The sequence below is a fragment of the Bos grunniens genome, chromosome 4 (genome assembly GCF_055505025.1).
Source record: "Bos grunniens cultivar Pamir isolate PY7600 chromosome 4, Bosgru_T2T1.0, whole genome shotgun sequence".
Lineage (NCBI taxonomy): Eukaryota > Metazoa > Chordata > Mammalia > Artiodactyla > Bovidae > Bos > Bos grunniens.
Window position 1 is genome coordinate 36,946,139 of NC_141168.1, and position 15,463 is coordinate 36,961,601.

General features: G+C 36.3%; 1 long non-coding RNA gene across 3 annotated transcripts in view; it reads left to right on the forward strand.

Annotated features, from left to right (window-relative positions):
• The window catches only part of LOC147373937 (uncharacterized), a 39,111-nt gene that overhangs the window by 1,578 nt on the left and 22,070 nt on the right, over window positions 1-15,463 (forward strand). For 2 of the 3 annotated variants that reach the window (XR_015162251.1, XR_015162249.1), the window contains exon 3: window positions 1,774-2,055. The exons of the other annotated variant lie outside the window; for it this stretch is intronic. This is a non-coding gene — a long non-coding RNA (uncharacterized LOC147373937). Of the gene's footprint in view, window positions 1-1,773; window positions 2,056-15,463 lie in introns of those variants that run through there. 3 annotated transcript variants of the gene reach the window in all.

The window sequence follows — 15,463 nt, forward strand, 5'->3', positions numbered from 1 at the left end:
AAGTGTTCCATTATCTCAAATATAAAATATAAGCTTTTAGAGTGTCAGTAATTGTAATTGTAAGAAACTGTTCATTTTAAGTCACATCTCAACATTAGAAATGCTAAAATTAAAATATTATCTACAAATAATTAGCATTAATACTATGTATCTGTAATCCTTAAAACAACTCTAATAAGTAGATATAATTATCTTTATTTTATTTAACTGAATCAACATCTGGCTGGAACAGGGTGCAGAGCCAGATCTTTGTGATAGCAAAAGAAACCCCTGTCTGCATTTTGCTGCCTACAGCCAAAAATTGTATCAGCATCAGTGATTATATTAGGCCTGCTTATCTCAGGTCAGCTGATTAGCATTCTTTTATCTGCAATCTTAATTCTACCTTGTTACATAGCATGTTATAGTCACAGGTTCTGAAGATTAGGATATCAGTATATTGGGAATCCATTTTTCTTCATTTTCTTAGTTCCTGTTCTTACTCCTGAGCTTGAAAAGTTAAGTGCAATTTTCAAAAAGTAATTATATTAGGCTGATACTGGCTCCAAAAAATATGTCCATGCCCAAATCTTTGGAAACTGTGAATGTTATGAGGAAAAGTGGTTTTGCAGGTATGTTTAAGTTAAGGATTTTGAGAAGAGCAAGTTATCCTGAATTTTTACGTGATTCCCTAAATGCTACCACAAATGTCCTTGTAAAAGAGGTAGAGGAAGATTATATACACAGAAGAGCTATATGCAACCACAGAGGTAGACATTAGAGTGATGTAGAGCAAATCAAAAATTGCTGGCAACCACCAGAAGCTAGGATATACATAGAGCCTTCAGAGGGATTACACCCTGCCAACACTTTGATTTCAGCTCAGTGAAGCTTAGTGTGGACTTTTTATCAACAAAACTGAGAATAAACTTGTGTTGATTTAAGCCACTAAATTTGAAGTTAGTTGTTACAAAAGTCTTAGGAAGTAGGTACAATGATTCTCTTACTTTTCATTCAGATCCCTCAGTGATAAAGAGAATTTGCTGGATGATCGAGACTAAGACTGTTGTCCACTGTACTAGTTCTCAACTAGCATTGTGAAGTACTTACTTAGCAACTTTAAAAAAATAACCCGAGGTCCATCCATATTGTCACAAATGGAAAGATTTCATTCTTTTTTTTTATAACTAAGCAATATGCTAAGTGAAACTAGTCAGACAAATAAGAAAATACAAATAAGAAAAATTCTCCATGATTTCACTTATATGTGTAATATAAAGAAAAAAACAAACATAGCAAAATAGAAACAGAGTTATAGATAAGGAGATCAAGCAGGTGTTTGCTCCAGGGATAGGGGTTGAGAGAGGAAACAGTAGGTGAGGAGATTAAGATGTACAAATTTCCAGTGGCAAAATTAATGAGTCATGGATATAAGATGTGCAGTGTGGGGAAAGTAGTCAAAAACTATGTAACTTTGGTGACATAATAAGATTTATCTTACTGTGGTGATCATTTTGAAATATATAGAAATATCTAATCACTATTTTCTAACAGACACTAACAGTGTTGTAGGTTAATTAGACTTCAGAAACAAACACATTCATAGAAAAAGAGATCAGATTTGTCTTTGGCAAAGCTGGGCTGGGGAAATTGGATGAAGATGGTCAAAAGGTACAAGCTTCCATTTATAACTACTATGAATGTAATATACAATGTGATATTAATAATTAATGCTGTATGAAGTGTATGAAAGTGGTTGAAAGTGAAAGTGTCTGACTTTTGGCCACCCTATAGACTGTAGCCCACCAGATTCCTCTGCCCATGGAATTCTCCAGGCAAGAGTACTGGACTGGATTGCTGTTTTCTTCTCCAGGGGATCTTCCCAACCTAGGAATTGAACCTGTGTCTCCTACATTGCAGGCAGATTCTTTACCATCTGAGCCACCAGGGAAGCCCATGAAAGTGGTTAAGAGAATAAATTCTAAGATTCCTCATCAGAAGGAAATATATTTTTATTCCTTTAATTTTGTATCTATATAAGATGATAGGTATTCAATAAAATTATTGTGATAATCATTTTGTAATGTAAGCAAATTATGCTATACATGCAAAACTTATACATACTTATGCTATATGTCAAATATTTCTCAATAAAACTGGAAGGAAAAAACAATCCAAAGCAGATTCTGTCCATAAATTTTTGGTAAGTCCTATATGTCTGTAAAGTCCTAGGCATGAATATTTAAATATACTACTTCTCATGCCTGGAGAAGGAAATGGCAACCTGTTCCAGTATTCTTGCCTGGGAAATCCCATGGACAGAGGAGCCTGGAGGAGTCGGACCCAACTTAGCAACTAAGCCCCCACCACCTTCCTACTTCAGATGAACAGCCTCAGTATGGTTACTTGACTGTAAAGACTTTAAATTAGCATCCTTAGCTATATATGCTTAACATTTTCAGAACTCCAAGGAGCACAAGGGTTCCTTTTTAGCTTTTATTGACTTTATTGTTTAAGCTAATCTGAAATGGTGAACACCTTATGTAGTACCTGCAGCACACCAGGTCTCCCTGTCCATCACCAACTCCCGGAATCCACCCAAACCCATGTCCATTGAGTTGGTGATGCCATCCAACCATCTCATCCTCTGTCATCCCCTTCTCCTCCTGATCTCAATCTTTCCCAGCATCAGGGTCTTTTCAGATGAGTCAGTTCTTCGCATCAGGTGGCCAAAGTATTGGACTTTCAGCTTCAACATCAGTCCCTCCAATGATCACCCAGGACTGATCTTTAGGATGGACTAGTTGGATCTCCTTGCAATCCAAGGGACTCTCAAGAGTCTTCTCCAACACTACTGCCTATTAATGTTCTACTATATCAATACATGGGATGAGCAAGTATCCCCTTGGTAAATATATGAAATAGCAACTTAAATAATTAAATTTCTTGAGGATTGTTATTTCTTATTTTATAACTTCCTGGACCTCTGGATAATATAGAGTCATTTATCCCCTTTTCCATAGCAAGCAGCCTAGTTGGAAAGGTCCTCTTCTACCTCAGTAAACACTCAGCCTGGGAAGTAATTCTCCCTTCCTCCACCTAGAGGGACCAGGTAGTCAGCCTGAGTTAACCCTCCAGCAAAAGCCCTGATGAATACTAGGTATACCTGCTGCTGCTGCTAAGTCGCTTCAGTTGTGTCCGACTCTGTCCGACCCCATAGACGGCAGCCCACCAGGCTCTCCTGTCCCTGGGATTCTCCAGACAAGAACACTGGAGTGTTTTGCCATTTCCTTCTCCAATGCATAAAAGTGAAAGTGAAGTCATTCAAGTAGACCAAAAATATCACTGCAGAGACTGAAGATTTAATTGCCACCAGGACCACAGCAGACAAAATTAGGGTCAGTTGTGTGCTAAACCAAAACAGAGTGACTGCAAAATATAAAAGATTTAAATAAAAGCAGAGTCTCTAATATAATAGCTAAAATGTCCAGGATACAATAGAAAATCATTGTCACACCAAGAACCAGAAAAAAGCAAAACTTGAATCAGAAGAGATGCAGTAGAAATTTAAACCAGGCAGGCTAGTTTTGCATGTTTGTACCTATATGCTTTTCCTCAAGGACCACAAATGAGCAAGGAATTTGCTATTGAAGATATATCACTCCATTCAGTACTAACCCGGGAGCAAAAATATGAAGAATTGATGATTGTAGAAGGCAGCTCAGAGCATAGAAAAAATTCCAAACTAACCACAAACGAGTTGAAGTACAAGGTTGATCAGAATTTCTGAAATATATATGTATTTCTCCATTAAGTAACAGTCAATGCAAGTCAAGTAAGAGAAATGAATAAACTTAAAGGTTGCAACTTGAATTTAGCAAATGATGTGACAGGAAAAGGGCACTTTTGACGTGTCTGTCTCTACAGTATTTGTTTGAATAAAGAGCGCTCTGTCTTGAAAATGCTATCTCATCTATTTTAAATTTTGTTCTGGTTATACATTTTTCAGTCATCTTTCAGAGACTTTTAAAATGGCAGGAAAGTGAAGTGTGAAACATAAACTCAATGTAAAATCAAGGCTGAATGTGGAAATTAAAAAAATAATTAACCAACCCAGAAGCAGTTGTAACTGAAATGGAAAGAAAAAATGATAAATTTGATCTGCAAACAAGAGAACACATAAACAAAAAGTACCATAAGTTTGAGGCTTGATACTCTTGGTATCCCCCTGTCTAATGTTCCAGAAAGCCTTTTGATATGTGGCTTACCTTCTTCAATAATCATTTGCATTTCCAATCATTGTTTCTATCCTAAGTAACACATATAAATTATTTGCATTTATCATTAATTACTCAGACTCTACCCTCCTCCATGTTTAGGACTGTCATATTCAGCCAGAGGACTGCAGAAATATGAGCCTGACCAATGCTTACCCTGTCATTCATTCCCAGTCTAATGGATTAACGATATGAATACATAATAATATGAATCTTTTCTTGACCCACCAATTCACATTTTCCCAATTTTACTCTGTAGAAATATTTATTGTTCCATTTTAAAGCACCATCTCATGTGATTGATTCTGTTTCTCCCTTTGAAAGTATAATCTTTTTGATGGGAGGGATCATACTTTATCTGTGTGAACCAGCATCTAACAGTTTCAGAGTAGACAAATGATTGAATTAATGAATAAATGAATGAAGCTAAGTAAACCAAAACAAGTGAAAGGTAGGAAATTCATATAAAAGTGAACATAGTAGTTATACAACCTTAATAAACCACCTGTATGATTAATTGTAATTAATGAGGGTCAAATGATAAGAAAATAATCAATATTAGGTATTACTTGTCACTTGTTGAACATGTGAAATGTGTTTTTTTTTCTGTTTGCCATATTCTATTCTTAAGATTTCTTTTCAAAATTATCTATCACCAGTCTACTAATTGTTCATTGATCTATTTCATTTCTAAATATACAAATCTCCATCCAGTTATAAAGAAAATTTAAGTGTTAGGAGGTAATGGCTAAAAGGAAGATGAAAGGTGCCATTTTCTACCTTCAACTGCATCATTAACTCACCTTGTGAGTTATACACATTATTTAATTCCTCTTGCTTCAGCCAGCTCAGATGTAAAATTGGGTTGAAATCTGTGACTGGTGGTCCACATGAGTGATTTGATTAAAGAATGTCCCTGAAAATTAAGTGAGATTGAATTTAAAGTGCCTTCTAAGACTAAAATTAACTCAGACCAAACATTTCATAAAGTTGTTGAAACTATCATTACCGTAAAGTTATTTATTCTTCTTTTTAAAATTCCATGATATTTTAATATGATAAAGCAAATTTATAATAGGTAATTTATTTCTAAGAAAGGTACTGTCTCCATTTTGCTCTGTGAAGACTCAGACCTCATGGGTTTAAGTACCATTGCAAATCTACTTACACTACTTCCTAGCTTTCACTGTGTTCCCCTGTGATTAGAATGTTTTCTCCTTCCCTTTGTCTCCTCTTCCTCCTTCTCCGATCATTATGTCTTCATCTAGAGTGGTTTAATGGGTTTAATAAGTTGTATTAAAAGTCCCATTTGGCACTTCTATTTTACTGATGTGGACAGTGAGGCCAAAAGTGGGTGAAAGGACTTAGAATATTATTGTGAATTAGCAGTTAAGGAAAGAAAAAAAAATTGAACAGCTTAAATATTTTGTTTTCAAAATATTGAAAAGGTAATAATAGTTTAGATTTAGAAGAGCAAATTTTAAAATTTGAATTTTTGTACGAAGCTTATTATCTTCATCAAACTGACCTTAGAAGAATAATATGAAAACACATTCTGATTATTAGAAGTGTTTTCAAAGCACAAAATGATATATAATGTGAGAGACCCAGAAGACACAGACAAAAGCAGTTCATTCCATACAAAATGGAGAACAATGTAAGGTCACATATATATATTTTGTTGAAAAACAGAAAGGGTTTAATTTCAGCAAGTGGACATTTGAATAAACTTTCATATTTAGATATATTTTTTCAGGTGGAAATTGTGGATCTGTTTTAGACAGTTGTAGTTATGAACAATTCACATTCACTGCATTCGTCAAAGTGAATTAAAAAATAATTGCATGTTTCTAATACAACACTGTAAAGTTTAAAAATAAAATAAAATTTAAAAAATAAAAAAATAACTGCATGTTTAGAATTAGACTTTGATAACACCTTAGTATTTGAAAAATTTGCCTGAACTTTTTGCTGATTACATTGGAAAACACAAAGCTATTAAATAACATTAATTTTAAATGAGGTTTCTGTTCTAACTGGATTTGTTATTATGCAGGTGATAAGAATTTTTTTAGCTTGCATTCCTAAGCTTATCAGTGTATTTTGTGACACAAATGGATAACCATCATTATAAATTTAACTCACATGTAAATTTCAATGAAATGTTGTTTCTATACTGATACAAATGTAGTGAAGTGCAGCACCTGTTTTATGGTCCTAGGTCCCATGAGTTATGTAAACCTTTGGTTCTTTAAAATACTCTAATGTAACTTAGAGTATTTAGCCAGTGGTGTGATAGCCAGGTGTGACTGACAGGCCACCAGAAATTTGACTGTACAGTCTACTCTCAGACCAGAAGCTAACAAGGGCAAAATTGGTAAAGTATGAAGTAAAAGAGTTAATTCAGCAAAATCGTTCATTTGACTTTATAATTTATACCTTCCCCATTTGACTGACACAGACATTTCACATGTTACATGGGGCATAAAAGACTTAAGTCTATCTTTAATAGGAAAAATTTTAGAAATATAACTTTTTCTAAATCCTAAGTAAATCCTACTAGACCACTCAGTATCCTCTTACGATTCTCAAGAGCCTGCTATATTGTGAAGTAAGTAACTTTGGGGGTTAAAAATCAGACTCTGTTAAATTAGAAATACAGCAGTCTATGCAGCTGACCACAACTTCCATATAGAAGCTCTCAGCTTTTATAAAAATATACTGGGTTTTCTTCCTATTTTATCAGTCTCTTCTCCTTTCTCAGATATTCCTTTTTTAACCACACTTTAATAGGATAAGGATGTCCTTGCCCTCTCCTGTCTGTTCCCCCATGAAGCATGCAGCAAAAGTAATCAGCCTAAACGTAAACTGGACCTCTTTCCTTAAAATCAGTAACTGCCTGTGTACTTAAAATAGCACTCATATTTCTTACCAAGGTATAAGAGACTCCAATATGGCCCCAATTTTCTCCCTAACCACATCTCTTCTGGAGACCACTGAGACTCAGCAATCTCTGGTTTCTTTTTTTGTAGATGCATGCCATTTTCAATAATGGAAAAGTTACCTCACCAAGAGCACCTGCTCCTGGTCACGTCTCTGGCCACTCACCTACCTCATATACAAATCCTTTTTTAATCTCTAAAAAGGCAACAATTCCATAATAATCCTCTGATAATTAGCACCCCCCATGCTTTTCTTGTTTTGATATATTTTGTCAAATTGGTTACTTTTAAAAATTTCTTGTAAAATGTATTTATATTGTTATTTTGATCAATTGCTTCACTGGAATACAGGCTCCATGTTTTCTGATACATTGCCCATTATTGATAAGTTATATATGTATACCTCATAAATGCTTGCTGAATGATTGCAGGATTTGTTGTACTTTTGGCTTTTTAAAAGTGACTCAATTTTTTTTTCTAGCTTTATCGAAGTATAATTGACAATAACATTGTATATGTTTAGGATGTACAAAGTGACAATCTAATCTTTGAATACGTTGTGAAACAATTACCACAATCAAATTATTTAACAAAACCATCACTTCAAATAGTTACCTTATTTTTTATGGTGAGAACACTTAAAGTCTACTCTCTTAGCAAATTTCAAGTAGATAATATAATAATATAGTTACCATGCTGTACATTAGATCACCAGAAGTTATTCAACTTATAACTGAAAGTTTGTACCCTTTGACTAACATCTTCCCATTTTCCATACCTCCCTAGACCTTGGCAACCACAGTTCAACTCTGATTTTATGAGCTTAAATTTTAAAACTTCATGTAAAATTGAGATCATACAGTATTTGTCTTTCTGTGTCTGGTTTATTTTGCTTAAAATAAGGTATTCTAGTCTCATTCATGTTATTGCAGATGACAAAATTTCCTTTTTTATAGCTGAATAATAATTCCTCTATGTTGTATATGTGTTTCTGTGTTACATTTTTTTTTAATCCATTCATCTATCCAATCTTGCCTATTATAAATAGTGCTACAGTGAATGTGGGTAGTACAGGAATATCTTCAAAATCCTGACTTTATTTCCTTTGGCTGTGTATTCAGAAGTGAGTTATATGGTAGTCCCTATTTCTTGCTGCTGCTGCTGCTGCTAAGTCGCTTCAGTCGTGTCTGACTGTGTGCGAGCAGCCCACCAGGCTTCCCCATCCCTAGAACGCTGGAGTGGGCCCCTATTTCTTGAGGCACCTCCAAAGTCTTTAGAATGGCTATAACCAATTTATTCTCTGACCACTAGCATATAAATGTTCTCTTTTTTCCACACCTCCACCAACATTTGTTATATTTTGTCTTTCTGATAGTAACCTTGCTAATGGATGTAAGATGATATCCTACTGTGGTTTTGATTTGAATTCCCTTGATGATTAGTAATATTGATCCACCTTTTCATATATCTTTTCAACATTTGAATTTATTCTTTGGGAAAATATTCACATAGTTTACTCAATTTTAATTGGGTTATTTGATTTTTTAAAAAGATTTTTGGATATTAACCCTGACTAGACACAGGTCCTTCGCTTTTCAAAAGTTTGTTTTAACCACTTCTCTTTTGCAAAGATGTACATAGTACCTGTTTTCTCTAACCAAAAGAAATCCAAAGAAGATTATCACTTTTATGAAAAAAGGTAATTGCTTCTTCATTTTATACCATGTCAGCTTATGAAACGTTGAATAGGAACACTCTACTTTTGAGTAACAGATAGGAACACTCTACTTTTGGGTAACAGAGGAAGCCTGTATGTCATTTGCAAATATTTTCTCACATTCTATAGGCTGCCCTTTCCTTTTGTTCACTGTTTCTTCTGCTGTACAGAATCTTGTTAGTGTGATGGGGTTCCTACTGTTGATTCTGCTTTTATTGCCTATGCTTGGGGTATATATATTAATTACCACCAAGACCAATGTCAATGAACTTTACAAAGAAACATGAAATATAGAACTTTAGTTAAGATTTTGGCTGCATAGAATATAATCAATCTGATTATGGTATTGACCATCTGGTGATATCCATGTGTAGAGTCTTATCTTGTCTTGTTGAAAGAGGGTGTTTGCTATGACCAGTGCATTCTCTTGGCAAAAATCTGTTAGCCTTTGCCCTGCTTCAGTCAGCACTCCAAGGCCAAATTTGACTGTTACTCCAGGTATTTCTTGACTTCCTACTTTTGCATTCCAGTCCTCTATGATGAAAAGGATATCTTTTTTGGGTGTTCGGTCTAGAAGGTCTTCATAGAACTGTTCAGCTTCTTCAGCATTACTAGTAGGGGTATAGACTTGGATTACCATGGTATTGAATGGTTTGCTTTGGAAACGAACAGAGATCATTCTGTTGTTTTTGAGATTGCATCCAAGTACTGAATTTCAGACTCTTGTTGACTGTGATGGCTACTTCATTTCTTCTAAGGGATTCTTTCCCACAGTAGCAGATATAAAGGTCATCTGAGTTAAATTCACCTATTCCAGTCCATTTAAGCTCACTGATTCCAAAAATGTCAATGTTCAATCTTGCCATCTCCTGTTTGACCAATTCCAACTTGCCTTGATTCATGGACCTAACATTCCAGGTTCCTATGTAATATTGCTTTTTACAGCATCAGACCTTGCTTCTATCACCAGTCACATCCACACCTGGGTGTTGTTTTTGCTTTGGCTCCATCTTTTCTCTTACAAATAGCTGTGAAAAGAAGAGAAGGAAAGGCAAAGGAGAAAAGGAAAGCTATACCCATTATAGTTCCAAAGAATAGCAAGGAGGGGTAAGAAAGCCTTCCTGAGTGATCAATGCAAAGAAATAGAGGAAAACAATAGAATGGGAAAGACTAGAGATCTCTTCAAGAAAATTAGAGATATCAAGGAAACATTTCATATAAAGATGGGCACAATAAGGAACAGAAATGGTGTGGACCTAATAGAAGCAGAAGATGTTAAGAAAAGGTGGCAAGAATACACAGAACTATACAAAAAAGATCTCCATGATTCAGATAATCATGAAGGTGTGATGACTCACTTAGAGCTAGATACCTGTAATGTGAAATCAAGTGGGCCTTAGGAAGCATCACTACGAACAAAGCTAGTGGAGGTGATGGAATCCCAGCTGAACTATTTCAAATCCTAAAAGATGATGCTGTGAAAGTGCTGCACTCAATATGCCAGCAAATTTAGAAAACTCAGCAGTGGCCACAGGACTGGAAAAGGTCAGTTTTCATTCCAGTCCCAAAGTAAAGCAATGCCAAAGAATGCTCAAAATGCTGTACAATTTCACTCATCTCCCAAGCTATCAAAGAAATGCTCAAAATTCTCCAAGCCAGGCTTCAACAGTACGTGAGCTGAGAAATTCCAAATGTTCAAGCTGGATTTAGAAAAGGCAAAGGAACCAGAGGTCAAATTGCCAACATCTTGTTGAATCATCGGAAAAGCAAGAGCGTTCCAGTAAAACATCTACTTCTGATTTATTTACCATGCCAAAGCCTTTGACTGTGTGGATCACAACAAACTCTGGAAAATTCTGAAAGAGATGGGAATACCAGACCACCTGACCTGCCTCTTGAGAAATCTGTATGCCGGTCAGGAGGCAACAGTTAGAACCGGACATGGAACAACAGACTGGTTCCAAATAGGGAAATAAGTATGTCAAGACTGTATATTGTCATCCTCCTTATTTAACTTATATGCAGAGTACATCATGAGAAACGCTGGGCTGGATGAAGCACAAGCTGGAATCAAGATTGCTGGGAGAAATATCAATAACCTCAGATATGCAGATGACACCACCCTTATGGCAGAAAGCGAAGAAGAACTAAAGAGTCTTTTATGAAACTGAAAGAGGAGGGTAAAAAAGTTGGCTTGAAGCTCAACATTCAGAAAACTAAGATCATGACATCTGATCCCATCACTTCATGCAAATAGATGAGAAAACAGTGGAAACAGTGAGAGACTTTATTTTTGGGGGCACCAAAATCACTGCAGATGGTGACTGCAGCCATGAAATTAAAAGATGCTTGCTTCTTGGAAGAAAAGTTTTCACCAACCTAGACAGCATATTAAAAAGCAGAGATATTACTTTGCCAACAAAGGTCCATCTAGTCAAAGCTATGGTTTTTCCAGTAGTCATGTATGATGTGAGAGTTGGAGTATAAATAAAGCTGAGCAATGAAGAATTGATGCTTTTGAACTGTGGTGTTGGAGAAGACTTTTGAGAGTCCCTTGGACTGCAAGATCCAACCAGTCCATCCTAAAGGAGATCAGTCCTGAATATTCTTTGGAAGGACTGATGCCGAAGCTGAAACTCCAGTACTTTGGCCACCTGATGTGAAGAACTGTCTCATTTTAAAAAACCCTGATGCTTTGAATGATTGAAGATGGGAGGAGAAGGGGATAACAGAACATGAGATGGTTGGATAGCATCACTGATTCAATGGACTTGAGCTTGAGTAAGCTCTGGGAGTTGATGATGGGCAGGGCTGTAATCCACAGGGTTGCAAAGAGTCAGACATGACTGAGTATCTGTACAGAGCTAAGATTTAATAGTCTTAAGAGTAATGTCTAATATTTCATTAATTGAGAATTCATTACTTCAGTTTATAGGTAATACCATTCAGGATGATAAAAGGAGAAAAAAATTAACATCAACAGTGCCTATTAAAACTTTTAATATCTCTAATAGGAAATAACAGGTCTTGGAAACTTAAATTTAAAGTTTTTCTATTATATAGTTTAAAAATCTGGTTTAGTACCTGGGGTCATACAGAGTTGGACATGTCTGATCATACACACACACATGCAAGGGAAAGAATTAGATTTTGTGCTATGCTTTTTATCACGCTGTCATTTATCCCATTAATTTCAGTGCTTATAATTCTAACTCTGTATTGATTCACAGAGTAATTTGCTTTTTTCTTTCTGAGTAAAAATATTCTTGTAGTTTTTCCTTTTTTGTTACTAGAAACTGTTACCTCCATGCAGACTAAAATTAGAGATACCTCTATTATTTCTACTTTGCTACCCTTTGAGTCTTTCCCTCTCTTTTAGTTCTAATAGGCAGAAATACTGAGTAAGTAGCCATTCTCTTCTCCAAGGTTTCATTCTGACCCAGGGATTGAACACCAGTCTCCTACATTAGAGGCAGATTCTTTACCATCTGAGCCACCAGGGAAGCCCAACAGCAGGCTTAATGTACAGATTGATATTCCACTTAAAATAAAACATTCACAAAAACCATTACATTAACCTACAATGAAACTGAACTGTGCTATTCCCTATCACTGAGGGGGAAAAAAATACATCTGTTTAGCCTCATTCTCTCATGATTTGTCCCTTCACCTCCTCTTTGCGGTTTGTGTAAATGTCTTTTTTTTTTTTTTTAACCTACCTGCACTGTGCATCTATTTACTGGTCCTCTGCTCAGAAAGTTTTTATAGCCATTTTAATTGATATTTTTAGAGTTTTGACAAGATAATGTATTTCAGGGAAAATTACAATAAAAATATTATGGCTGCAATTGCTGATTCTTGTTATCAAGATATGCTATTATATTAATAGCATGTATAAAGATGAAGCTCTGTGGTTAAATAGAAACCCTGCTGAGCCCTTTCACCAAGGGATGCTTAATGGTATCACACAGGACTTCATAGAAGTCTAGGTTCTGTTCAATGGAAGAACATGTTCCCAGCTCATATCCCAAGTGGGAAATTGTTCCTTTAATGAAGGCACCAGCAAGATGCTTTTCTTCCCAGTTTTATTATGTAAAATGACACAAAAGAGCAGAGGATTGATTTTCAGAGCAGTGTGCTTTGGTTTAAAAGCAGAATTGCCACAAAGGTTAACATTGAGATAAGCCCTTTGGAAGGCAGCAAGTTAGAGGTGATATTGGAGCTGACCACCTCAGAAGTTGATAAAGATTGTGTCTGTTTGTATGTGAGTGCTCAGTTGTATCTGATTCTTTGTGACCCCATGGACTGACAATAGCCCTCCAGGCTCCTCTGTTCATGGAATTTTCCAGACAAAAATGCTGGAATGAGTTGCCATTTCTTACTCCAGGGTCTCTCCCGAACCCAGGGATCAAACTCACATCTTTCATGTCTCCTGCACTGGCCGGCAGATTCTTTACCACCAGCACCACCTGGAAAGCCTGAAGACTGTGTACTTCATATTAACTTGAGCAAATTCAGATGTGGAGTTTGAGTTCTACAGATAGTACTATGTTCTGAGAAATAAGAGAGCAACATAGGATAGGAAGAATTTAATATGACAAGGTCAGCATTACCAGGGTAAGACAAGGATGAGAGGAATCACTCTGGGCTCCAGGAAAATGTATTGTCTACCCACAGTACTTAGTATAGAGGCTGGTGCAAGGGAGATATTCAATAAATATTTATTGAATAGAATAGTCTAGAAAATATGTTAAAAGTTACACTAGATTTTCTTCCATTTTAGTGAAGAGTAAATTGGAAATTAATTAATATTTACATTCAGTCTTTATGAACATAATATGGTTAAACTATCTGAGCGGTATAACGTAATTAACATTTATAATATAGGGACAGTTCAGTCATTTTTTGGAGAAAGAAATGGCAACCCACTCTAGTATTCTTCCCTGGAAAATCCCATCGATGGAAGAGGCTGGTAGGCTAGAGTCCATGCAGTCGCAAAGAGTCGGACATGACTGAGTGACTTCACTCACTTTCAGTCATTATTAATTTAACCTATTATTCCTTGACTTAGAGAAAATATCCAGACATATTTATATATAGATACTGAGATAAGATACTGAAAGTAAAGATTTTGGTGGCCAGAACTGATAAAGTATAGTAAGCCAAATAGTGCATAGGGCCCTACCTTCAGTTCAGTTCAGTTCAGTCACTCAGTTGTTTCTGACTCTTTGCAACCCCATCAATCGCAGCACGCCAGGCCTCCCTGTCCATCACCAACTCTCGGAGTTCACTCAGACTCACGTCCATCGAGTCAGTGATGCCATCCAGCCATCTCATCCTCTGTCGTCCCCTTCTCCTCCCGCCCCCAATCCCTCCCAGCATCAGAGTTTTTCCAATGAGTCAACTCTTTGCATGAGGTGGCCAAAGTACTGGAGTTTCAGCTTTAGCATCATTCCTTCCAAAGAAATCCCAGGGCTGATCTCCTTCAGAATGGATTGGTTGGATCTCCTTGCAGTCCAAGGGACTCTCAAGAGTCTTCTCCAACACCACAGTTCAAAAGCATCAATTCTTCGGCACTCAGCCTTCTTCACAGTCCAACTCTCACATCCATACAGGACCCTACCTTAGCCAAGGGGATTTCATTTAGAAAGGTATATCTAACGTGGAGTGAGATACTAAAGGAGAGCCATTTTAATCACCTTTGGTGGCTCAGGCAGTAAAGAATCCACCTGCAATTTGGGATACCTGGGTTAAATCCCTGGGTTGGGAAGATACCCTGGAGAAGGGAATGGCAACCCACTCCAGTATTCTTGCCTGGGAAATCCCATAGACAGAGGAGTCTGGTGGGCTGCAGTCCATGGGGTGGCAGAATCAGACATGACAGAGCAACTAACACTTTGGCTTTGACCTTAGAAGACAGTATCCCTGGTTATGACATGAACTAAAATTGAAAACAGTATGAACTATATGAAAACATTAAAATAATAAGATATGGGACAAAGCTTATTGCAAGCTATAATTAATTTCTTCTGACTTATTTCAGTAGTATTTCCATTTCCTTCAAAGGCTTACCTAATTCTGAAACATGCAAATATTTTATTTAAGGTTTTTCTTTAAGAGAATGTCATGGCTTCTTTTATTGTTTTTACTGGAATAGACTTCAGAAGATCTTACAACATGAATTTTTAAAGCCATCTTGGGCTTTTTGAGATTTCTTGGTAGAGGGCAGTGCTTATTTTATGCTGTGAAATAGGGCTGAGAAATGATCTCATCTACTAAAAGTGCTGCTTTTGACAGATGCCATTGGAGGGATTCTAACATTAATACTGTACCTGCCATCCAGCCATATAATATACCTACTGTAAGGAGAGGCATATAGGTTTAAAACTGTATGATTCTGGAGTCAGGTCATGAGAGAGAGAGTGTCCTGGAGTGGTTATGGAGAATAATGTGCACAGAGCTGAATGATATAGCTACAGTCTGGAAACTAGTGTGAGCTGATGAAGAAGGGAAAATAATAGCAATCTGATAAATTTCACTAGTGGTTG